At 30.5% G+C, this 26,132-nt stretch overlaps 1 protein-coding gene and 1 long non-coding RNA gene across 2 annotated transcripts in view; both read right to left on the reverse strand.

Annotated features, from left to right (window-relative positions):
• LOC147077626 (uncharacterized) overlaps positions 1-26,132 on the reverse strand; it is a 306,465-nt gene that overhangs the window by 93,925 nt on the left and 186,408 nt on the right. The gene's annotated exons all lie outside the window — the stretch shown is intronic.
• Positions 1-26,132, reverse strand: part of LOC147077628 (uncharacterized) — a 249,881-nt gene that overhangs the window by 43,501 nt on the left and 180,248 nt on the right. Inside the window, exon 5 of the mRNA XM_085940116.1 lies at positions 14,215-14,342. The gene's annotated coding sequence lies outside the window, so the exon portion shown is untranslated. The remainder of the gene's footprint in view (positions 1-14,214; positions 14,343-26,132) is intronic.

Raw genomic sequence — 26,132 nt, forward strand, 5'->3', positions numbered from 1 at the left:
TAAATTCTAACTCATATGGTAAGACTTTTACACGTATTTTCTGTATTAAAACGGAAATAGACAATCACCTATTTATTATTCACTAGTTGAAGTACATGACTTTGCACGAGGACAAAACAATAACAATCACATTCTTCAATATTAAAATATCTGTATTTAGTCATACAACATATAAAAATTAAAATAATTATTCTGACAGCGAAGTGAAATAAAAGAACATCAATCGAATTAAAATCGAATCCAAAATATGCAAACTTTATCTTGATTTGTCGTGAAAATTTAAAATTGGAATATGGAAAAAAAGTCATTTGAAGAAACAAACTTAGTATTCATACCTCGTTTATATTAGCTCGTATTCTTGTTTGTCCAGTACAATTTTTTTCTTGTTTTTCTAAGATTTGTATTGGACGATTGAAAATTTTTAACTAACTTCCCGACTAGCTAGACATTTGAAACTTTTAGAATATATCAGAGCACGACGAAAATGCATTTTTTTAATACTTTTAGCCATTTTTAAGCAGAATTGAATTTATTTTCAGTTAATTCTGTTTTGTGTGGAAAGTTATTTCAGAAAAAAATCGTAAAAAATAAAATACTATTATTGGTTGCTAAGGGGTCCTAGCAACTAAATTATTAATGTATACGTGCGTTACTATGGAAATCAATATGAAATGTCAAAATGACATTTCAGTATTATATATTTATTCAGTATTTCTATCAAGTATAAAAAAAGTATTTATTAATAGCTAGAATTTTATATGATTCAACAGAAAAAATTAAAAACGTGGTATATAAAAAGTTCTTTTTATCTTGTAACTATTTATATTTGGATGACAGGGGAGCCAAGTAGTAAAAAGATATATTATTCTGATAGTAAATAAGTATGCTGGAAAAATACTGATTTTATAAATTAGTATTATATTCATAATCATATTATGCAATAGTTATCTTTCTGTAAAACTTGGTTGAGTTTTCCTGAAACCGTCACCTGTCCAAGTTTAGGCAATGCGTCAAACAGTTTCTATTGGACTCCAATAAAAATCAATCAAACAGACGATTTACATGTCACCTATTAACGGTACAAAAAACAAGCACAAAAAAATGCGCCTATCCATTTTTATGTATCATGTTTCAAATATTTCGCCTTGGGTATTATACAGTCGGCCTTAAAATTTCGCTATACTGTAACACTTTTGATTATAAATAGCTCTGTGACAGATGGTATATCATTATTATAGTGCGATTTTGGACTATAATATAAAAAATGGCTACAAATTGATCGTTAAATTCGCGGTATGCGAAAAGTATAATGTCAAAGCGGAAAATATGTCATGAAACCATAAATAAACAAGGCAATAAAACAATAGAAAAAAGAAACAAATATTTTAATCTGTGAATTGTACATTTCTGTAATATCTACGGAAAAATTAAAACTACTACTTAATTTATAGTCTTGTTTTTTTTAAATAATTACAACACAGAGTTATCTTTCTAACGTAACCCTCACATCCAAAAATTATCGGGATTTACATATTATTTTGTTTATTGATACTATGACACCAATTTTACATGGCCTGAAGGCACTGTATCGTACTCGTAATGTCCAAAAAGAAAAGATTCGGGAAAAGTCACACTAAAGATTTTTCATGGTTGAGGTGTTGATGGTTGATGGTGGTCTATGGAGTTTTAGATTTTTAGTTTTAAGAACTTCTGGTTCCTATTATGAGTAGACTCATAGGATAAAAATTACTTCTGAAAAATAATATGATACTCTAAATACACAATCTAGACTTATTTTCTGTAAAATCATATATATATATATATATATATATATATATATATATATATGACGCACCGTCTTTGAGGTACAGATACGAGTTTAAAAATGTTTATATGTTCTGTAAATCTAGATATATTAATTTGATGTTATTTTTGAAAAAAAGGTTATTTTAGAATATTAAATTTAATTGGGTGATTTATGTCTTCAGTTTATAATTATTGTTATTTTTAAATAAATATTAGTATCAATTAATAACAACAAGTTTTTTTTGTATCAGATGACAAATCGATATTGATCGTTATTAGATTATGCATAATACGTATGTGTAATATTATAACATGGTCATTTATTTATGTTATAATAGCAGTAAGTTAAAGAAATCTTTTTTACCAAAGACTTTAAAATTTAGTAAAATTTAATAACAATCAAGATATCCTTTTTAAAACGACTTCTTAATTTAAACTTTTGTCGAAAAGTAAGGTATCTTAGTTATAGATTACTTTAAATACCAGCTACATTAAAAATGAAAACGTTGTGTTGAGTGAGTAGCTTAATTAGTAAATGTTTAATGCGGAATTAGATAATTATGGATGAAATGTTCCCAGTTATTATATTTGCGTCAATATGTCAAAATTATTTCCTATATTCTTCCAAATGTATGTACCTATCTCCTGAGCACATTTAATTAAGTGCCAAATCGATCGTCATCAGATCAACATCAATTATTACAAACCAAAAAAACAAAAATAATAAACAGTGGATACGTAACCCAACCACATAAAGGAGTGCTTTAAGAGTCTAAGAGGACTTCTCTCCTCACTGAACTCTAAAGGTTAGTGCCTGGAGCTCCCCAGTCTATCTTACATACAAACCCAACATTAAAATAAACAGTATATTTAAAAACATCACCAATAATTATATTGTTATATAATATACAATGAATAATGTTAGATTTTTACAAAAAGATCTTACAACATGCTACGAGGGTGTCAAAAATTACAATAGAGAAATGTACTACAAAAATACTCAGCCGAAAAAAAATTGCATTGTAACCTCACCAATAATCGAACCCAGAACTTGTTAGAAGCCAGTATCTTACGTTTTGGACTACGAGATCCGCAAAAGTATTGAATGATAAATTTAAAAATTTCATTATGTAAGACATAATATTATGAATTATATCTGTCCCCACCCCAAACATGTAAGTAGCAGGGACCATCTCTCGGCAATAAAACTAATAGAATTTAATCCAGATAATATCCATCCGTCTCACTGACAATAAATAAATAAATCAGGTGAAGCTCAAAAGCCCTGCCTTTATACGGTAGTTACCGGGTCATTCCGCGGCGCTGTAATCGCCTCCCAACACGACATACAACACGCGATTATCCACATAATATAATACACTGAATAGTTTATATTTCGTCACTCAGGCTATATCGATTATTAACTCCCTGCATCAGTTGAAGTACGGATTCAGATAATTCAGGTAAGAAAATACAAAAACTGCATAATATTATAGTTATCTAGGGCCAGATTAAAATCTTTAGAGACATACAGTACCCCGTTATAATAATATATACATTGAGAATCAGATGTTCATTCTGTAAAGAAACCTTTCATTATTAATATACATTAATATAATATAATTAATTACAAGATAAAAAGAACTTTCTATATACCTACCACGTTTTTAAATTTTCTGTTGAATCATATAAACTTGACAATTCTATGTATTAATAATTTAAGACAAATAATAATATAGACATCGTATTTTATTCTACAAACTGATCTTTTCTAGAGTGTATATGCATTAGATGTTTTTAAATTAAGTATATTTAGTAATAGTTTGTGTTTATAATAACATATTGTATCAACATAAAACATCAACACAACTTTGAAAGAAGAAAATTATACTGGATTCAAATCTTATGAAAAAAAGACAACATTTCATTTGAAATTTAAATATCAATTACATTAAAACACTTCAAAAACATAATTTGGCCTTAACTGTAACACTTTTAATGTGCCCAGGAAGAGAGAATAACATACAGAGTTTTACTTATGTAGTTTTTGCTAGGCACAAGTCTACCTATAGACTAAAATGATTTAAGTTTAAATTTCTGATTGATGTATATAATTGAGATTGATCAAACAACTAAAATCAGAAATATCTGCCATTAAATCATGTCGAATATTTATTTATTCGAAAGGAAAATAGTGAAATGTCTTAAAATAAAGACATCGAAGAAATTTCTTCTGGACGCGTTCTAAAATATGCTTATAGGCAACCTCATAAGGACACCAGATAATCGACTCATATTCATGATTGCTACGTAGATATATTGTGGGTACTGGCATTTTATATTATATAGAAAATCGATAAATTTCCCGCATATATTATACTCAATGCTAAATGCTAAGTGTGTCAAAATTCTGTAATAATATGACATTTTTATCTCAATAAAAATATGAGTGACATTTATGGGATGTGCAAAAATCTTAAATATTTTATAACAGTAACCGACGGATTCTTCTAAAATAAAAATCTAAAAAATGCCATTATATTTTGATTCTTCAAATATTTTACTCAATCATAATAATATATTCTTTACATAAATATTAAAAAAATAGTTCTATGTATTTCTCAAGCACTATTTAAATTGAACATAACTTGAATACACCTCAGATATATACCCACTAGAAAAAATCATATTTTAGATTATATAGACAGGATTTGAACCCGTATAGCCACTGGTATCGCGCCACTGTGCATTAACTAATTATGGTACAAGCCTCCTATCTAATTGCGACAATTTAAACCAGCTCTACATTATGTTTATGAAATTGCGTTATTATTGACAATCGATTCTGAGTATTAAATCAATTAATGTAATTACCTTAATTACTAACTGACGCCCGGTTCTCGCCAAATATTATATAGTTATAGCGTCCACTTGAACTAATCGCTAACAATTTTTACTAAACCATTTCTCAACGAATAATAAAATTCACAAGATTTTGAGAATGTAACTTTCCATATATTGACATATATTGAACATACATAACTTGAAAACATCTCAGATATACACCCATTTGACGAGAGCCCGGCATCGGTTAGTAGCCTAGTTAGTAGTTGGTTAGAGAAAAGTTATTAACGATTAGTTGTTATTTGTAATTAAGATATTTTTATATATTTGTATGTATTATGTATTATGGCGCATTGGACAAAAGCTGTAATGCCGTAATACTCTTTTTTATAAATAAAATAAATAAATGTTAAATAAATTTGATTTGTCAAACAAAATTTTCACCAATATCCATACCTACTAAAGATTTTCTGGAATCAGAATTAGGTGTTGTATTATAGAATGCCCGTATTTTCTATTATACTAGCTAATCTTATTGTTTATTGGAAAAAAAATATTTGGAAAACCAATTTCATATATTCCCGCCCTTTTATGAAAGGGTGTTATTCGCAGCCCTTACGTATGTTCTTGGCGTGTCACACTTTCTTAAACTATCACAGTATACGTAGTTTAAAAAACAGACAAATTCATGATATAAGTAATAAACATAAATGTTTATATTATTATATTCACTGTGGTAATATTTGTCTAACATGTATGTTTCTGAGGTTATTTAAATCTACATCTTATCTGAATGGTTGTATTAAATAATTTTATTTAGTAACTTATATAGTATATAAAGAGATGGGAAAATGGTCCTTTAGGATATAACATTATTCGGTACTGTTCGGTTATGAGGAATACAGCGGAAAACGCAGTTTGAAAATACCCGATATACTGGATTATTTGTTAGTTTGGGTTAGTTTAAGTTAGGTTAGGTTGGGTTAGGTTAGGTTTGGTTGGGTTAACCTAAAAAATAATCTAGTATATCGGGTATTTTCAAAATGTGTTCTCCGCTGTATCCTCATAACCGAATAGTACCCATTATTCTTCACCTGCGGTCATTTCGGTAATTTCCCGTATCATGCGCAACACGGCGTAAGTAATAGTTATAGTTTCGTACAAATATAATATTAAAAAATCAGAACATTTCTTATAATAATACTATAATCAAACAAAAACATATGACTAAATTAAAACCCAGTCGTCATAAAAATGCGCAGTAAAAAAAACTTTAGCAACTGCGAGGGTGTATGTGAGGTAATATTATTATTATTGGAGCTCCTATCATCACAAGGGTTGGACATGGGGCATGGCCGGTGTGCCGCGCTGGCAGGGGTGTGGGGATCAGCCTTAATAGCCCGCTGACACGCCACGAGCAACGCCAAACCCCCTCGCGTTTTACCATGAATTTGCGTCATCATTCAACCAAATTTCGACTCACCACCTATTATATTAATATGCTACATATATATACAAACATACACTGATTCATACACTAGCTTCAGAATCGTTGATGGGCAAAAGTATTTTTTGCAGCTTACATTTTCAGTATAGGATTTTTTTATTCTATTTAACAAATAATTCATAAGATTAAACAATGTTACATTATTAAATCTTGTAAATTATTCGATATGTAAATAAAATATATTTCGTTAAATCATTAGCAAGTACAAGTACGTTGAAACTAAAATTTGGATCCGGGCGCCGGCCAAGAATCTAGTAAAGTACCTATTATTCCTACCATGATCCAAACCGCAAAAACCAATACCTAGCCAATAATAATAACAACATTTTAGAAGTTTTTCAGTTACATGACAGTTAATTTTGTCGTAATTAGCTAGGGTGCAGGTGGCTAAATTGGTTAAGAACAATGGCTCGCCCTGTACGTCGTGGATTCCAAATTCGAATCCTGCGTCTGGCGAATACACATATTGTTTTTCAGTTTGTGTTTGAGTCAGAGTATAGACCTAATATGTTGACCAAGTGGCTAACATCCATTTCTCGTAAAAACAATCTGTCAATACAAACATCCACTCTGTGGAGGCCCATATTTATGATCTTACATGGTCGGACATGGTCATATTAAGAAGTTAATTGAATTATTTACGTTCAACATTAGGGTTTGCAATTTCGAAATTCTGCTCGATTTGTGTCTAAATTCAAGAAAAATGACTTAACATAAATAAATATTTAACCAAATGTTTTTTTATAGGTATATTAATTAATTAATATTAATCATGTGATATAACGTAGGTACAGATTGACATTATCACAAACAATATAAATATGTGATGTTTACTGTTGAAATAAATATGAAAATGTTCTGAAGTAAAAAAAACTAAACCTTGACGGCTAAAATTATTAAACATGGAACATGCTTTGCTTACTGATTCTCTGAATGCTGTTTGTCCAAATTCGAAAGGAAATAAAATAATTCCCGAAGCGCCGTTCACAGTCAACCGGAGACTATCGCGGCCGCGCTACTTTTGTGACTTTATTTTTCGTTACGCCTGTGCAATTTTACGTAACGAATCCGCCCGGGAAGTTAAGACAAAAGCATGTACCTTTGCTTAAATGTTAAAGTCGTGGAATTAGTTTTATTTTTGGGGAAAAATGACTTACCGGATTCAGGTTTTAGATTCACGTTTCATCTTATTATCTTATTAGGGTAAAAAAGTAAATGAGCATATTTTTGCTTCTAAGCGAAGCATATGCCTCCACAGAGTCAACAGATTTTTGATGAGGAATAGTTGTTCGCCATTCCCCTATTATCCATTGACTCAATCATGGTATTTGATCAACTCAATCATCGGAACTAATGTGAGTATATTTATTGTAAAATTAGTTATTCAAAAAAGTGTCTATAAATCTTTAAAAAAAATCATAGTTTTATTTCAATGACTTATTTATTGCATAAAAATAAATAATACACATTATCGCTCTCGTTTTGTGAACTTACTTGTATTCTATATAAGGAGTTACTACCTCATATCTTCTTCACTAATCTCTTACCAAAGAAAGTATAGAGCTGCTTTCTACGAAATTATTTTCGTGACGCTTACTTAATCTTCCAGATAGGTTAGTGTTAGATGATAGTGACTGCACAGTGTGTTTAAGGTAAGGTTCTTATCGGGTTCTGGTTTATCAAGAAAGGTATATTCGTATAGGGTAGTTGGAACACATACTGGCCCAAAATACCAACAAAAATACAGTATTATATTGTGCATATAAAACTATCGTTAATTCATTGAAATATATTACATTATATTTATGACATTATGTATGTTGGGTATATTATTTTTTGATAGATTATCAATCTATCCACAGCAATAAAATAATATTATAATATACTTATATTTTTGAAATTATTCTTCTTTAGATGCGTTTGGAAAATCAGATCAGAGAGTATTTTTGGCGTGTGACATGTAATATATAATTTATTTTTTCACACGAAAAAAATCGCACTCGATTGGATTCGAACCACGATTGTTCGGTTATCAGCCGAACGCACTACCTTTACGCCACGTTACGATACTGCAATCGTGACGATTATACAGTATAATATTAGAGTTTAGAATTGTTCCGTTGCCTAGGCAGCGAATTTATTATTGTCGGCCATTTGCAATTCCTTACGTAAACAAACAATTAAACGTCATTGTGGCAGTTGTTACTTACTACTAAAATAAAAACAACGATAAATAATTATATAATTTAGTAATATAGTGTGAGAATCTAGTTTATCAATAGTTTTGTTACGCGAAAGAAGTATAACTTCTAACGCGCGTACATAAGTACACACACCGATTTATTTTGAAAACTGAATAAATAAGTAAGTACCCACTGCAGGGGTATTCTAAATAATTAACATGGTGACACGTTTAATAACGCAGAAATCCACAATAATTGTTTTCACAGTTAACACGTCTTGCTTGATTACAAATACATCACATTGGAATCTTCAATTGGATATAAAGAAGTCTGTGATGTATTTTGAATCTAGTATGACATGTTAAAAATATGTTGCAGCACTACTTAACGATATTTGACAGCTCGCGGTTAACTTGGTCATGAAAAAAAATATCATGCCTCGCAGTTAACTTCCCGGGACAATTAACTGCTTGAATACGATATCTTATCACATTTATCACTTTTTTATGTATTTTTGAATTAGGTTAGTTATGTTAGAATAGCCCTTGTAAGACGGCCAGGGATAAAGCTTAAGCAGGCGTATGTTTATTATCAGCATGTTGTATAGAGTGGGTCCAGAAAATATACAATATCTAGCGAAAAAAAGGTTTGAAATTAAATAGATAGATTATGACATCAAAGAGAAAAAGAAAATTAGATAAAGAAAATATATATATATATATAAATATATAGCCTAATGGTTAATTCGCAGAGAATGTAATTAACATCATACGATTCACATTCAAGTTATTATGAACTGTCCTTTTTTTTGTGAAAAGTCAATATATTAGGTATTTACAATAAATGAAAATATAGCTACTATCTTGCTCACTCACTTAATATATGGATATAATAAAAATACAAATGAGATGTTTGAGAGGAAAAACTTGTAAAGATTTTATTGACCCATAGAAGAAAATTCTACAGGTAAACGAGGTACTAGAGAAATACTATGCTTGATTATTTTTTACAATAAATTATTAACGATATTAAGCAAATTTTATTACAAAAAACAGATTTTTTTATGTTTCCGTTTTACACATGGATAAATTAGTAAACTAACTTTCTCTTGTATTTAAATTATTGTTACAAATTAGTATCTCTTTCTTTGAATTTTACGCACTGCTAAGTAAGATTTTCCTAATCAACTGTTTTTATCTGAACACTTTTGATCCAAAGTAATGTGGCTTTTACATCTGAGATATAGTAATTTTCTAATTTAAATTAACTTATATTATTCTAAAACATTCACAGAAACAAGTAGTAACTATTAGGCATTTTTTTTCTGTTAAGTAGGTTTTATAATGTATCTCATTATCTACTGTTTTGCACGTCTATTTTAAAACTTACCAGACGCCTCTTGAAACTCCTCTAAAACATTGTGTCAGCCCGGTAAGGGATCCATACGATTTTACAAAATGCTTCAAGGGCTCCACAACATAAAAAAAAATTGGTGTGTGTACTTATGTACGCGAGTTAGAAGTTATACTTCTTTGGCGTAGCAAAACAAAAACAAAACTTGTGATAAACTAGATTCTTTGACTAGTTCTTAATTATCTTGTTAAATTACACACTCAAGAAAAGGGACAGCTTATTGGAACGCCGTTGGTTTATTTCTATATACTATAACTTATATTACTAAATTATATAATTATTTATCGTTGTTTTTTTATTTTTAAAGTAACAACTGCCACTATGACGTTTAATAGTTTGTTCACGTAAGGAATTGCAAATGGCAGACAATAATAAATTCGTTTCCTAGGCACCAGAACAATTCTTCGACATATAATAATAAATTCGCTGCTTAGGTAACGGAACAATTCAAAACTATAATATTATACTGTGTAATCGTCACGATTTCATTATCATACTGTGGCATAAAGGTAGTGCGTTCGGCTGATAACTGAACAATCGTGGTTCGAATCCAATGGAGTGTGATTTTTTCGTGTGAAAAAGTAAATTATGTGTTACATGTCACACGCCAACAATACTCTCCGATCTGATTTTCCAAACGCGTCTAAAGAAGTATAACTGCAAAAATAATGTGTGAATGACTAACAAAATTTATTTGTAAAATGTATGTTTAATTCATTGACTCGTATAACGACAGGGTGTCGGTGACGGTATCGAGATATAACTTAACAAAATCCTAGTCACAGTAATTTAAAATCACATTTTCTGCACTATAAAGACACTGGTAAAATCTTAATCTATGTCAGCAGGTTTTCATTTTCTCGTTGGATGGTAGGAAGTCCTCCAAGAAAGATAAACTTTGGATCTATTTACACTCGTATATGATTCACCATTGAGCAAAATGTTCATAATTACGCAGTACTTAACGTGGTGTATAATAAGTATTGTTGTACGGTATCTCGAAAGATTTGATGAGTTACATAAAAATTAATATAATTATCCAATGCTACTAATGTAACAGATTCTTAAATTTCCATCGCGTCGTAACGATTGACACATTACTCTGAGCAACGTTTGCTCTAAGCTAATCGGACTCCTTTTGGCATTCTTAGAGCGACGTTTGCATTCATATACCTACACTACACTTCATCATAATACACTTCTTGATAATGGTCTCTACAACGAGTCCGAATTGTTGAGGAAAGAATAAAGAATTACACTTGGTGGAAACCCGAGAATTTATTACTATAAAAAACAACCGTGAAAGTCTCAAACATTATGCTTCTTAACACAATCACTGCTTACCTTTTAATTATCACATTTAAATAACACGTTAATTATATCTAATGGCCAACGACTCCAAACGCGCCAGTCGCGGTGTTAGCACAAAATTAGATAATTAAGTTCTCGCTAAAATGGAATCGAAGATAGTTATTTCTCTCGGTTTTGGAAGTGTAAATAATTATTATTAAATGGCTGTGAATATAATCTGTATTTTGTGATGTCAGTACTAAATAGTGTGCACCTAAGTATACAGTGTTAAAACAGAATTATTAATATCACTAATATTTTTTGAATCTCGTATCCATTCGTAAAAGTATCAGATCAAAAGCTCGCTTGGTAAATGTGCCGTCATGAGATTTTATGACTTTCTTTTTAGACCAGACCAAACCTAACCTATCCCAACCTAATATTACCTAATATAATTTTAGTTTGTGATAATGATGCATCAAAATGTATGAAAATTTCAAATTTTAAATTAACAATTATTGGATCGAAAAACCTATGCGCCGACAGAAATAGGTATTCATTATAATTATCTACATGGAATAAACTGTTTTCGTAAAAAAATAATCATAAAAGCTCATGACGGCATCAGCGGCACAATTACCGCTTGCTTAATATATTTAGTTGTTTTACAGAAGCAATAAATAATTCTATTATAAATACACAATTCAAGTTGGTGAGTTAATTAAATAAACAAAAATACAATAAATGTTTATTTTAACAGATTTTATGGAACTGAATTAAGTGTGCAAGTTATTAATGTATTCATATTGAGACGTTTGCGCCGAAAATGGCGAGCGGTCAGCATGACTCACAGCCACTAAGAATACCTACTGACCTCTGGGGTCAGCATCAAAGAACCAAAAAAAAACGTTAGCCCACTCGTTGAACCGTTTACTTACACGCATTGGCAGTGGCGTTCGGAGAATTTTTATTGAGTTGTATGAAAATAAGCTGTATTGTATAAAAGCGGAATGCAGAAACATTTGTCATAACTAAAATTTCCTTAGCAGATAACACTACGCAGAAACATTGTCCTTAGTTAACATCATTTCTATTGAAAATAACACCATATTTAAAAATTCTCTTTCCTATAGTTTAGGTAAATTATTTTATAATTGTTAAACGATGACAAAAATATGACAACTGCATTTTATAAATGCAATAACTATAAATACATATTAATATTTAATTATAATACTCTTATGTTTCCGTTGTAAATCATTATACGTGATTCCACATGCACCGCAAGATATTTTTTTAACATGGTAACACTAGCGTCAAGTGTCATTCTTCACCTGGCATTTTGTATTTCTGCGGACTGGCGTATAAAAGTCAAATAATATTCTCCAAGTACATGCCAAATGAATTAACACCAACAATATCCATATTGAGATACATTGTTAAATGAATTTGAGTGTTTGACTGTTTTATAGACATGCGAATTTATTTTGACAGCAGCTATCAGTGGTAAATAGTAATACAGAAGGGGCGTGTTCATAACAAAAGTAGTCTATGGTTAAGGATTCCTTAACTCTATACTCAGGATTGTCTATAGCTAATCATGCTTTTCGGCAACTTATCCTTAGGATCGAAATCTTAGATTGTGCATTCCGCTCTAAGATTTTATGAGATATTTTTTTTAATAAGTACTACTTGGATATCAATATTGTAGGTATTAAAGATTGCAATCTCATGCATAATTTTTAATTCTTAAATTCAGGATCCTGAGATAAGTGAAAATGTATACAATATATTGCCAATAAGCCTTTCTGTTTCGTGATTTAACTTTTAAAACCTCATATGCGACAAAATTGAAAATTTTCAGGAGAGATATTATAAAATTAACTATTTTTTTTATTTAAATGAATAACTCACTAAGATTAAGAATAATATAACGAATACGATTTAAGAATGTAACATTCATTTTATTGAACATACATAATTTACAAACACTTCTGAGAAATATTTATAATCAATAGAAAAAATCTTTTTGAAAAAAATACACCCAGCAGGATTTGAACCTGCGTCTCTCGGGATTCGCACCCACGTGCATCCACTACTATGCTCTAGGAATCCTTTTGAATTGTGACGTATTTTAACTAATGGTTCTTACAATACTATCTAAAGCGCTTTATAAAACGTTTTTATAAGCTCAAACATGAAGGTAAACTTTTAATGGTTTTTGTAAGTATATGGATAACTTGATTTATCTAAATATTACGTAGTAAAGAGCTCGTTTTTATCAAAGATTTGTAATAGCTTCGATTTGACTACTACGTGAAATGGAGGTATTGGGCTCGGTTTCGACATGGAGGATTCCGCGCGTATTAAACCATGCGGCTTGAACCGCGTGGCAATTGATAGCTGTTTAGAAATATGCGATTTCCGCGCAGAAACCGAGTTTGAAGTTTCAGTGTTAACATGGAATTCGAAGAAGCAATATGTTTTTGGGTGCTCTACAAAAAAATCAAAGAAAAAACAGTATTCGGTGTACTTGATATTAAAAGATATGCATACACATGGCAACATTACAGATTTATATCTGAAATTGAGAAAACTTGAAACAAAACTCTTTAATTATTTCAGAATATCAATAAAATCATTAGACGATTACAAGTTCTGGTACTTTTATAAGAAATAGTGTGCTGTCTCTTTCCGCAATTATTTCCACTAATTCCTGCCTAGGTTGTTTTTTATTATTTTAGTGGAATAATCTGAGCTTTGGATATAGAAAATTGCATTTTTTACTAATAATAATTTATTTAATAATTGGAAAGACGGCTTGAACAACGGATCCTCGGTTGGTGGAAAAGAGATGATCTGATAGTGGGTCACAGTCAAAGCCTCGGTTGAATGATACCAAAAATAAGTATTAAGAGAGATTTTTTTTTCGTATGATTAATAATATCTTACAATAAAAAGTCTTAAAAAAATGTTAAAGCTATTATTAAGCTAAGTAGCTACTTTCCATATTATTATTGTGAAACAACATTGATAATGCAAGCGCTAATTGTATATAACGATTAAAAAACAACAGCTGATTCAAAAATACAAATACACAATCTTTTCTTAGATTACGTTAAACATATTAGTTTAATAAAATATAGTAAAAAAATAACTAAAATCACTTACCGTCTTTTGCCTTATCATCTGTCACAATTCTTCGTATCTGCTGTTGTAATTATTATGTGATTCAGTTTAGTTGACATCGAAGAGTATAATGTGTATCAACAATTTTCTTGCATATTGATCAAATGCACCTGAAAAAATAAGAAAAACAACGTTATTATCGATCCATCAGTATAAGTTGCCCGCTGAGTGAGAGTGCCACATGCTAACATTTGATATAATATCATTCAATACTTGTATTATTACAACGTTTTTATTATTATTACAATTTTTTTATTAGCTCGTATTCTTGTTTGTCCGGTGGTTGTTTATCCAGTACAAATCTTGCAAACGATTTTTGAGTAACTTTCCGACTAGCTAGACATTTGAAACTTTTAGAATATATCAGAACACGATTCCAATTCATTATTTTAATACTTTCAGCCATCTTTAAGTAGAATTGAATTTATTTTCAGTTAATTCTGTTTTGTATGAAAAGTTATTTTGGAAGAAATCTGTAATCCAATCCGCTATTATTGGTTGCTATGGTCCTAACAACTAAATTATTAATATATACGTGCGTTACTATGGAAATCAAAATGACATTTCAGTATTCTATATTTGTTTGTTTTTTATTTACTTCATATCAAGTATAGGTTTGAGCATATTGAGCATAATAATTCAACAGAAAATTTAAAAACGTTGTATACAAAAAATTCTTTTTATCTTATAATTATACTGTAATGAGCTTAGTTTTAAATTTCGGACGATTTATGATGTAAAGCAATAATATTTTTATACCCAGTTCAATTATATTTTATATTTTTTTTGCAGTTACCAAAAAGATGACATTCATTATAATAATCAAACACATATTAGTTATATGTCAGTTTATTATTTTATTTTTATTGTACATGGTCGACCGTTTTGATGATGGGTTTATAGCCCGAAAAAACTGTCAACGTAAATAAAAAGTTGGTATAGTGCGAAATATTTCCGGTGATAGGCGGCGGCTTGGAGAACTAGAAACCCTCCTCTCGCGTTTCAGTACTTATAATACTTCGAAATCGAAAACCATAGAGAAGATACAACACGAGCGCCGCCGCCAGGTTTCACGTTAAAGATTTTGCAGTCTAAGTCGATATTTTGGGTATTTACAGTGAACAACCGATTATTTCTCTATATATAAATAGAAACAGGAAGAAGTATCTATGTGTCTTTTTTTGTATTTGCTACTGTGCTACCAATATACTTGTACTTGTCAACTCGTTTAAATTCTACTCGGCATGTTAAGTAGCTTAGCGGCTAGTGCAACTAGCAAGTATTAATGATTAATACTAAGACCTTAGTATGTGTACGTATTTAATAGCGTATAGTTAGAATTCAAGTAAATTTAATTTAAAATTAGTTGAAGGGATCGTTTAAGAGCTAAGTTATATTGCTAATATCCATACGTTTATAAGTACGCCTTTGATTTTAACCTTGTGCGATTATTAAAAGCATGAAGACGAGAAGATCAGACTCACGTTTGATGTGTGTGGTATTATTTCCTTTCACGGAACTGTATCGTGCGTGATTTTAAGTATTTGCAAAGCATTTTGGGCCAGATAAAGACACGTTCAGAAGTATTATTAAAATTTAAATATCGTAGTAGATTTTCGTAAGGTAGGTAGTGTGTTCCAAGTTCGAATCCTGGGTCTGGCAAGTATACATATTTTTTCTTTCAATTTTGTGTATGGGTCAGAGTATGAACCACAGAACAGTTAATAAATAGGATAACGATAGGCTATATTCAATACGCCGCACGTTGAAGCAGGGTTTTTGAATGTGTGAGTGTTCTACGAAAATGAAGCACGCATTATGCACGTGTGTGTGTAATACACCAACATTAAATGAGCGTAAATGCATAAACTGAGAGCAGTTTTCAGTATTAGACGTATAACGTATTCTTGACACGTGTGTAAGTTTAACCCAGATTCTTCCTTACTCGAGACGGTTACCTGCTATCGCCTTATCCTTTAGTTCCCTGGTATGAACCTAATAACTTGAGCAAGTGACTGACATCCATTTCTCGTAAAAACAAAATCTGTTAATACAAAGCTCTACTCTGTAGAGGCATATATTATGATCTTATTAGGATCGGACATGGTCGACAAAAATGGTAGATATTCTGCTGTAAGTATGTACTTATGTATTATAATTTATCAGAAAAGAGACTGTTTCAGTTTAACTATGTGTGTATAATTTATATGATTTTTTTTTTAAATTCATGGATTTATTTGGAAAATTTAAATTAGATTGTTCATTTCTTTTCGTAAGGAGCCTCAAAATTAGCCAGTGCGTCGGACCTCAACGCCATTAAATGCACAACTGGATAATATTATACTAAATAGGAGTGTCATATAAAAAAAATATCAAAGTACACCCGACATTTGACTGCATTGATATGGCGAAACAGTCAAAAGGTACTAAATTAATGTTTGGTATCGTTATACTGAATATTAATTTTCTTCACTATTTGGTTATACTATTATTTCATGTGCGAATATATATTTACAAGCCTATTTTTGTGTTTCCTAGTGAATGTCATCAGTTAAGCAAAAATCGACGAGGTATATTCCTAATATTTGACATATTACTTTAGGCATTCTTTCATTAAATGAAATTGTGATAAATTTATTATTTGAAAATGTTATCAATCATGGACGGGTCTTGTGTTTTTAATAAAACGTTTCAAAGAGCTTAAATTTATCGCTTATGGGCGTATTTTCTATTCAAGGCGAAGGCTTTGATCTTTAACTGTTATAAAACTGAAAATGACAATTAAAGATGACATTATTATTATTTATGATTTTGTCATGAAAAAATAATATCAACTGTGTATTTTCGTTATAAATACATATATTTGAGATTAAATGTTATATGACTTTGTTTGGAATAGATACAATTAGAAATTTAACTATGGGTAAAATCATCCAATAAATCAAAGCATTACCTATCAAAAAACTATGTCAAAATTCCAGCTCCAAAAAACCCAGATACACGTCATGCCAGTGAAAAAGCATTCTTTTTTAGAGTACTGTACTGTAGCGACTTCCATATCAAGTCTTCAGCATTACCACGGTCGTTTCTGGAATTAAAACTCTCCCGCCACATATTAATTTTCCCTATTTCCCTGGCATTCAAAATTCAGTGTTAGATATCGTGGTAAGTTTTACTAATATTAAAACCACCTAAACCTATACGACGACAGTTTTAGAGTATTATTTTGAATGTAAAAATATTGTAAAGGGAAGAAACAGGAAAGAAAACTTTTAATTACTCTCAATAGTGTTAGAGAATCTGCTGATACGTCAAGACGTAAAGAGCACGTTTTGTAATAAAATCAGCACGCAAAAGTCACGTGACACAACAGTGTCAGTACATGCAGCTTTGTGACGTAGAAAACTTGATACAGGAGTTGGTCTATATCTATAACTTGAATGCGAGCTACTTATGGTTTATCGTCAGTATACACACGTTAGATTCGCACTCTCCTGGCTCACGTCACGCGCTCCGCCCGCTCCAACCACCTATCTATATTCTATACCATGTACTATATTAGCACGAGAGAAATTCACGCCATGCGACTAGCTTGCATTCGAGTTACTCATAGTGATATAATACATATTATGCTTTCCGGCAGCTGAAGAGAGTTACTCGAATGCATCATTCGATATATTGTATTAAATGTCAAGTTACGTTAAATCGAAGTCAATATAACATGCATAATATAACATACAAAGGCAGCTGTAAAACTTTTAATTAGTGATGTCATTACGTTCAGCTATCATTATTCTTAATAGATAATTAAATATTTTTAATTGTCATATAATCTTAAACGGCACAATTTAAATTACATAATTAGAAACTATAAATAATTTAATAGTTTTGTTTATAAATAATTAACTGAATCAATAAACGTATTGTTGATACAGTAAACATAATAAAACAGAGGTATATACGAGTAGTATATTAGATCCTTAATTTTTATTGGCATGGAAATAAAATATGTGTTTGTCAAACTGAAAATAATCTAATATATAAAAATTAATATTTGTGTGTTTGTTTGTTCGTATTTAATGCGCAGCCATACCGTTCATCCGATTGCGATAAAACTTTGTAAACTTATTGCTTGCACTTGCGGGAAGAGTATAGGCTATACTAATATATAAAAATGAATGTCTGTCTGTCTGTATGTCTGTCTGTCTGTCTGTCTGTGTGTCTGTCCCGTATGCGTTCCTATACCATTCATCCGATTGCAATGAAATTTTGGTAAGTGGTTGTATGCATACCCATAAAGGTTTCTGAATTAGAAAAATCATCATCTTCTTCTTCTTCTTCATTATATTTTCTTTTATTCGTATGGTTCCTATACCATTCATCCGATTGCAATGAAATTTTGGTAAGTGGTTATATGCACACTCATAAAGGTTTCTGAATTAGAAAAATCATCATTTTCTTCTTCTTCTTCATTCTATCTTCTTTTATTCGTATGGTTCCTATACCATTCATCCGATTGCAATGAAATTTTGGCAAGTGGTTGTATGCACACCCATGAAGGTTTCTAAATTATAAAAATCATCATTTTCTTCTTCTTCTTCATTCTATCTTCTTTTATTCGTATGGTCCCTATACCATTCGTCCGATTGCGATGAAACCTTCATCAGTTGTTGTGGTAACACCCGCAATGGTTTTTGAATTAGTACAACCATCTTCTTCTTCTTCTTCTTCTTCTTCTATTCTATATTTTTCTATTCGTATGCGTTCCTATTCCATTCATCCGATTGCAATAAAATTTTCGTCAGTAATTGTGCCAACACCCGCAAAGGTTTCTGAATTAGTACAACTATCTTCTTCTTCTTCTTCTTCTTCTTCATTCTATCTTCTTTTATTCGTATGGTCCCTATACTATTCATCCGATTGCAATGAAACCTTCATCAGTTGTTGTGGTAACACCCGCAATGGTTTTTTAATTAGTACAACCATCTTCTTCTTCTTCTTCTTCTTCTTCTTCTATTCTATATTCTTCTATTCGTATGCGTTCCTATTCCATTCATCCGATTGTAATAAAATTTTCGTTAGTAATTGTGCCTACACCCGCGAAGGTTTCTGAATTAGTACAACCATCTTCTTCTTCTTCTTCATTCTATCTTCTTTTATTCGTATGGTCCCTATACCATTTATCCGATTGCGATGAAACCTTCGTCAGTTGTTGTGGTAACACCCGCAATGGTTTTTGAATTAGTACAACTATCTTCTTCTTCTTCTTCTTCTATTCTATATTCTTCTATTCGTATGCGTTTCTATTCCATTCATCCGATTGCAACAAATTTTTCGTCAGTAATTGTGCCAACACCCGCGAAGGTTTCTGAATTGGTACAACCATCTTCTTCTTCTATTCTATCTTCTATTCGTATGCGTTCCTATACCATTCATCCGATCGCAATGAAATTTTGATCAACTGTTGTGCTCACGCCGCAAAGGTCTCTGAATTGTTACAACTATTTTCTTTTTCTTCTATTCTATCTTCTTCTATTTGTATGCGTTCTTATACCATTCATCCGATTGCGATGAAATTTTGACCAGTTGTTGTGAGCACGCCCGCAAAGAGTTCTGAATTAGTTCAACCATCTTCTTCTTCTTCTATTCGTATGCGTTCCTATACCATTCATCCGATTGCAATGAAACTTTGGTGAGTTGTTGTGCCTTTGCCCGCAAAGGTTTCTGAATTACTACAATCATCTTTTTCTTCTTCTATTTGTATGCGTTCTTATGCCATTCATCCGATTGTGATGAAATTTTGACCAGTTGTTGTGCGCAAGCCCGCGAAGGTTTTTAAATTAGTACAACCATCTTCTTCTTCTTCTATTCGTATGCGTTCCTATACCATTAATCCGATTGCAATGAAACTTTGGTGAGTTGTCATGCGCATGCCCACGAAGGTTTCTGAATTAGAAAATCATCTTCTTCTACTATTCGTATGCGTTCCTATACCATTCATCCGATTGCGATGAAACTTTTGTCAGTTGTGTGCGGTTTCTAAATTATTATTATATAACATACAAAGTTAGTTGTTTGTTTGTTCCATCCAATTTTGATTTTTTTTTTACTACATATTTATAACATTAATAACGTTTTCATATTTTGGATTCGATTTTAATTTAGTGTTCTTATGTTTGACCTTTACTCCTATTATAATTATTTTCATATTGCCATATTGTATTACACAGATATTTTAATATTAAAGAAATAATTACCTCTTATTATTTTTCAAATATCTAAGATAAATATAACCACGAAGCGACCCCGTGCGAAGCCGGGTACTTCAGCTAGTATAATATAAGATGTCTTTAACTCGTTCGACGTGGACGACACGGCTGCCGTGTCCCCGTTAAACGGCCATTAGATGCAATTAGCATGTTATTGAAATGTGGTAATTAAAAATTAATCAAAAGGTACGCAGTGATTGGTGATGGTTGGATGACTGGTATTGATTTTTATTGAATCGATACTCATTAATATTTATTCTTTTCTCGGAAACCAGTAAATGGCATTCAAAATTATTTATATTTGGTTAAAACTCGAATGATGTCAACTTTATCAGGTTAGCAGCTGGCATGGGTTTCATTTATCGGTTTTATTTTGTAGTCTTTCTGCATTATGGCCAAAATGCATCTTTACATGCTTTACATGTTCATTGTTACATGTTACAGGTTCAAGTCCCGTCGGGTGTCGTATTTTTTCTACAAAATCATTTTTTTCTACTGTGTATATGTATACGCATGAGATGTTTTCTAATTATGTATATTCAGTATATAATGCTACATTCTCAAATCGTGTGTCTTATTCTTTGAATAAAAGAAATAGTATATTCAATTATTAACAAGTCTAAGTACGTATAAAAACTAAATTATGGAGTGATCTGTGACGTCGGCTAGTAATTAAGGAATTAATTTATACCTACCTTAATTTCATATACTAAAACCGATAGCCAACATTTATTGTAACAACTACTAGTTACTATCGTCGTAGTTCAGTAAGATGCCCGTAGCCTAATTGGAAAAGCATACTGGCGGAAATCCAGCTGATACAGGTTCAAGTCTAATCAGATGATTTTTTGTAGTGTGTATATGCATGCGATGTTTTCAAATGATGTATTTTCAGTATATAGAATGTTGTATTCTCAAATCGCGTGTGTTATTCGTTGAATAAAAGAAATAGCTTATTAAATTTATGTTTTACACGCTTTAAAATTGTGGGTGCATCTCACGTTAAGATGCACGTTTTTATCTCCGTATCCAGTCGATAACTCGTAGAGTTATAAAATCTTTCTGTACCTATGTCATAATGCCATTTAACTAAGTAGTCTTCCCGTTCTCCATTTTTATTTCAGTCTAAATTTCAGAGACATCAATATTCAATACATAATGTATACAAATATCTAAATGTGTATCAAGCTAAAACGCTTAGAATTCCGAATATACCATAAGCATAAAGTTTACTTAATAACTCACTTATAATCCAAACTATGGAATCCGTACGGTGTACTGTAACCATTGTATTATAACTTGCCGTTTTGAGAATTTCATAATGCTGTTAGAAACAAGCTACTCATTTTACAATAATAATGGCTTATTATTTACAGTGCAACAGGCAAGCTATGCCACTTTACCATTCATGTGGGTCTATTCTATGCTTATCGACCGCTAAAGTGATAAAGTGAAAAATATTATCAAACTTAGGGTAGGTTTGTATCAAAATATTAGCACTTATTGTAACAATTACACGAAGCCGGTTTTTATTGTTGCAATAAGTGCTATATTTTAACAGCACCTATCTTGCTGCTGTTAAAATATCGCACTTATTGCGACAATAAAAACCGGCTTCGTGTAATTGTTACAATAAGTGCTAATATTTTGATACAAACCTACCCTAAGTTTGATACTATTTATCAATTTAGTGTTCGATAAGTATAGAATAGACCCAATGAAGAGTAAATACAAGTTGAGAAAATAAAACATACACAGCCTTATATAGAACCTTGTCGTAGCTTATGGTATCTGGATTGATCTTATACAAAAACCTTTCGTAATTCTTGCTGAGTTGATTTAATACTGCGAAAATTATTATTATAGAGTTAATAGCTAACGTTTTAACACCCAATATAGATTGCAAGTATTTCTAATAATATAAGAAAAAATTTTGTCATGATTTTTTGCAAATTCAATTCAATATATAAGTTCGAAAACACTTCTGAGAAAATATAATATTATAACCAATAGAAAAAATCTTTTTGAAAAAAGTAAGACACCCTGCAGGAATCGAGCCTGCATCTCTCGGGTATCGCGCCCACGCATATAGTTCACTATGCTAAAGCAGTCATACTTAATTACGACAAATTTTAACTATTGGCCTTTAAATACTCACTGAAGTGCTTTCCAAATTGAGCTACTATTTGGCGATCGGCTTTTGTATTTAGTACACTGTTTTAAAACCTTGGTCCATGGCGATGGCTTTTAAAATTATATTTATTATTCTGTTATGTACTTTGTATTATTGAAATACGGATTTTGTGGATAATCTGAGAAAATATATTATAACCAATCGAAAAAATCTTTTTGAAAAAGGTAGATTCGAACCTGCATCTCTCGGGTATCGCGCCTTTTTGTACGCATTTTTGTATAAAGAAACACACTGTAAGGGTTTATTATTTACTCAATATTGGAGTTTATTAATAATACGATGATTTATTTCTATATTTTATATTTGTAAATTTAATACAAAACGGATATGACGATGCATGACGAGGAGGACGAGTAGAGTAAAATATTTGGACAGGCATTCTTGTCCAAGTGAAGGTTTTTATTTTTTTTTAATTAATATATTACAACGTTTTTATAAGGTCGTATTCTTATTTGTCCGGTGGTTGTTTATCCAGTACAAATCTTGCAATCGATTTTTAACTAATTTCCCGACTAGCTAGACGTTTGAAACTTTTAGAAAATATCAGAACACGAATGCATTCTTTTAATACTTTTAGTCATCTTTAAGCAGAATTGAATTTCATTTTCAGTTAATTCTGTTTTGTATGGAAAGTTATTTCAGACAATCCGTAAAAAGTAAAAGACTATTATTGGTTGCTAAGGAGGTGGTCCTAGCAACTAAATTATTAATATATACGTGCATTACTATGGAAATCAAAATGAAATGTCAAAATGACATTTCAGTATTCTATATTTGTTTGTTTGTTTGTTTGTTTTTTACGTTTGTTTGTTAAGTACGAGCATATTGAGCATAATAATTTAACAGAAAATTTAAAAACGTTGTATATAAAAAGTTATTTTTATCGTGTAATTATTTTTAAATTAATAATTTTTTTATGCAACGAATGAATTTATGAATGTAGGTTTGGTAAAATATATTAATCTGATTGCGATGTTGTTTGAGGATTCAAGTCCCATTCAGTATTTTCCCCTTTTTTAAATATGTCTATAATATCTAGTGTTTCAAATTTATTAGGACACATGTAATACTTATGTTGATGTTAACAAAGTGAATATATGAGTAAGTACGTCATATTATATTAATTTGTGAAGCAAGTACTCTAGGTTGTAAGTATCCGGAATATTTTATGATCGATTTATAAAACAGGTAATTGTATTTGTTTCTAATAAGCGTAATCAAAAATTCACAAAAATATGCCTTTCTGCTGTAAAACACCGGTTATTAAAAAGGCATTTTTTTTGTTTTAAACAACACAAAACACTCATTTTTAGATCAATATCGTGGATGGTGTAATTTTATTTACTTTCTCCGATTATTCGATGACCTTACTATAGTCCAGTGATTCTCAAATTTAACTGGTTTATGGAATCACTATTTATGTAATATTTGGAATTCATTTTAAAAACTTTTTGGACCCGTTATCAGTTACGCATTATTGTAGTCTGTCAACTATGAATATTGTATTAGTCAATCAATCGTAATCTACAAATATTTTTTATTGAAAAAACTACAAAAAAAAAATGAAAAAGCGTATAAAATTCAAATAAGTATAGTAAGTATGTTGAATAAATTTAAAAAATATAGAAGAAAGAAAAATAATATAATTATATTAAAATCATAATGGGAATTTTCCAATATAATATGTTACCATTCCAAATTCAAAATGCATTATCCTGATATCCACTAATTTTATACTAGATTTTTAAACAAGGCAAAATTATGTCGGTTCTTATGTCACCTGCATAATATCCACTCATTTTATACAAGCTTATTCAAATGCACTACATCAGCATATACAATAATTATATCGAAGTGATTGGACCTACCTGCAGGCATGTGATGGTATAATTGGTTAAGAATTATTACTATTTTGCAAAAAATCGTGTATGTGGGTAAATTTATTTTTAGCATAAACTTATAAAATATTACATATTTATTTTTTGCGAAGATGCTAAGATGCTCTTAATTTTAAGGTTATTATCAGGGTTGCATATATTTCCACAATGGAAAATTGTAGAATTTGCATATATACCACGTATAAATTAGAAGAAAAAACAAGACTTGTAAATAATTATAGAATAGTGTAAGAGAAAATCAGTCGAATAAAAATGGATATAGTTTTTTAGACAGTTTCTAATAAAGAAGTTTAAAAATTTCTATTTCACGTTTTGCTATAAAACCAGAAAAGGTATGTAGAAATTTATATAAGTATAAACAATCTATTTTTATTAAGAAATCATAACAATATTTCTCGGCTACTTAAAAAAACTGTTTGTCAACCTTTGTAGTGGCAACATTATTGAGCGCAAACCCTAGCCATCGCGGGTAATTACGTTGTTCCCAAATCTGATAACAGGCGTTGCCTAGCAACCGAGTAACCCAAACAGATGATAATCTACGTTAAAATAGCCTTCGCCTTTTGTAACCACGTGATTATATTTTTATTTTAAAATTTCGCTTTCTTTATAAAATTGTACGATAAAAATAATGTTTAATTCGTTATACGCTAGAAGCGTTTCCTTGTATTTCAATGTTTTGAATCGTGTAACATTCTAATATATATTATACGTAATTACGTGATAGGAGTAACCTATTAAATAAGTCAAAATAATATGTATATTTTATACTTAATGGACTGAGAATTAAAAGAGTACATCTGACAAATAATGCGTATGGCTTGTGTGCATGGAAAAAATAAAATTAAAGAATGTCAAATAAAATGCAAATTAACTGCATATTTAAAACGTGTTAATTAAATATATAAAATTCGGGCGGTGATTTTAAGTTGTGGTGATTCTGTTAAAAATATACATTAAACATCCAGTTTTTTCTACTATATAACCATTAGACGAATTATAGTTACTATAAAATTTCACAGTGAAAACACAATATTATTGCATACTAATTTATCGATTATTGTAATAGATGCGACTCGATCGTCCATAAATATCTATATATAATAAATATTCTATAGATTTCTTCCAAAATAACTTTTCATACAAAACAGAATTAACTGAAAATAAATTCAATTCTACTTAAAGATCGCTAAAAGTATTAAAAAAAATGCATTGGCATCGTGTTCTGATATATTCTAAAAGTTTCAAATGTCTAGCTAGTCGGAAAGTCAGTTAAAAATTGATTGTAAGATTTGTACCGGATAAACAACCACCGGACAAATAAGAATACGACCCAATAAAAACATTGTAAAATTGCCGTTATTTACTTGAGTACTGATTTACTTCCTCTACCTAGGTATATTCACTCAAATAATTAAATATTCTTAATACGTAAAGCTATTGTTTTGCGTATGTCTATGAGATAAATAATTTCTTAATTAATATTATTATAATATAACATAATCCCTTGACTTTTGCAACAAAAATGGAATAATAAAA

This window comes from Rhyacophila brunnea, unplaced genomic scaffold (assembly GCF_057557595.1).
Source record: "Rhyacophila brunnea isolate RB1 unplaced genomic scaffold, BYU_Rbru_1.0 scaffold_12, whole genome shotgun sequence".
NCBI lineage: Eukaryota > Metazoa > Arthropoda > Insecta > Trichoptera > Rhyacophilidae > Rhyacophila > Rhyacophila brunnea.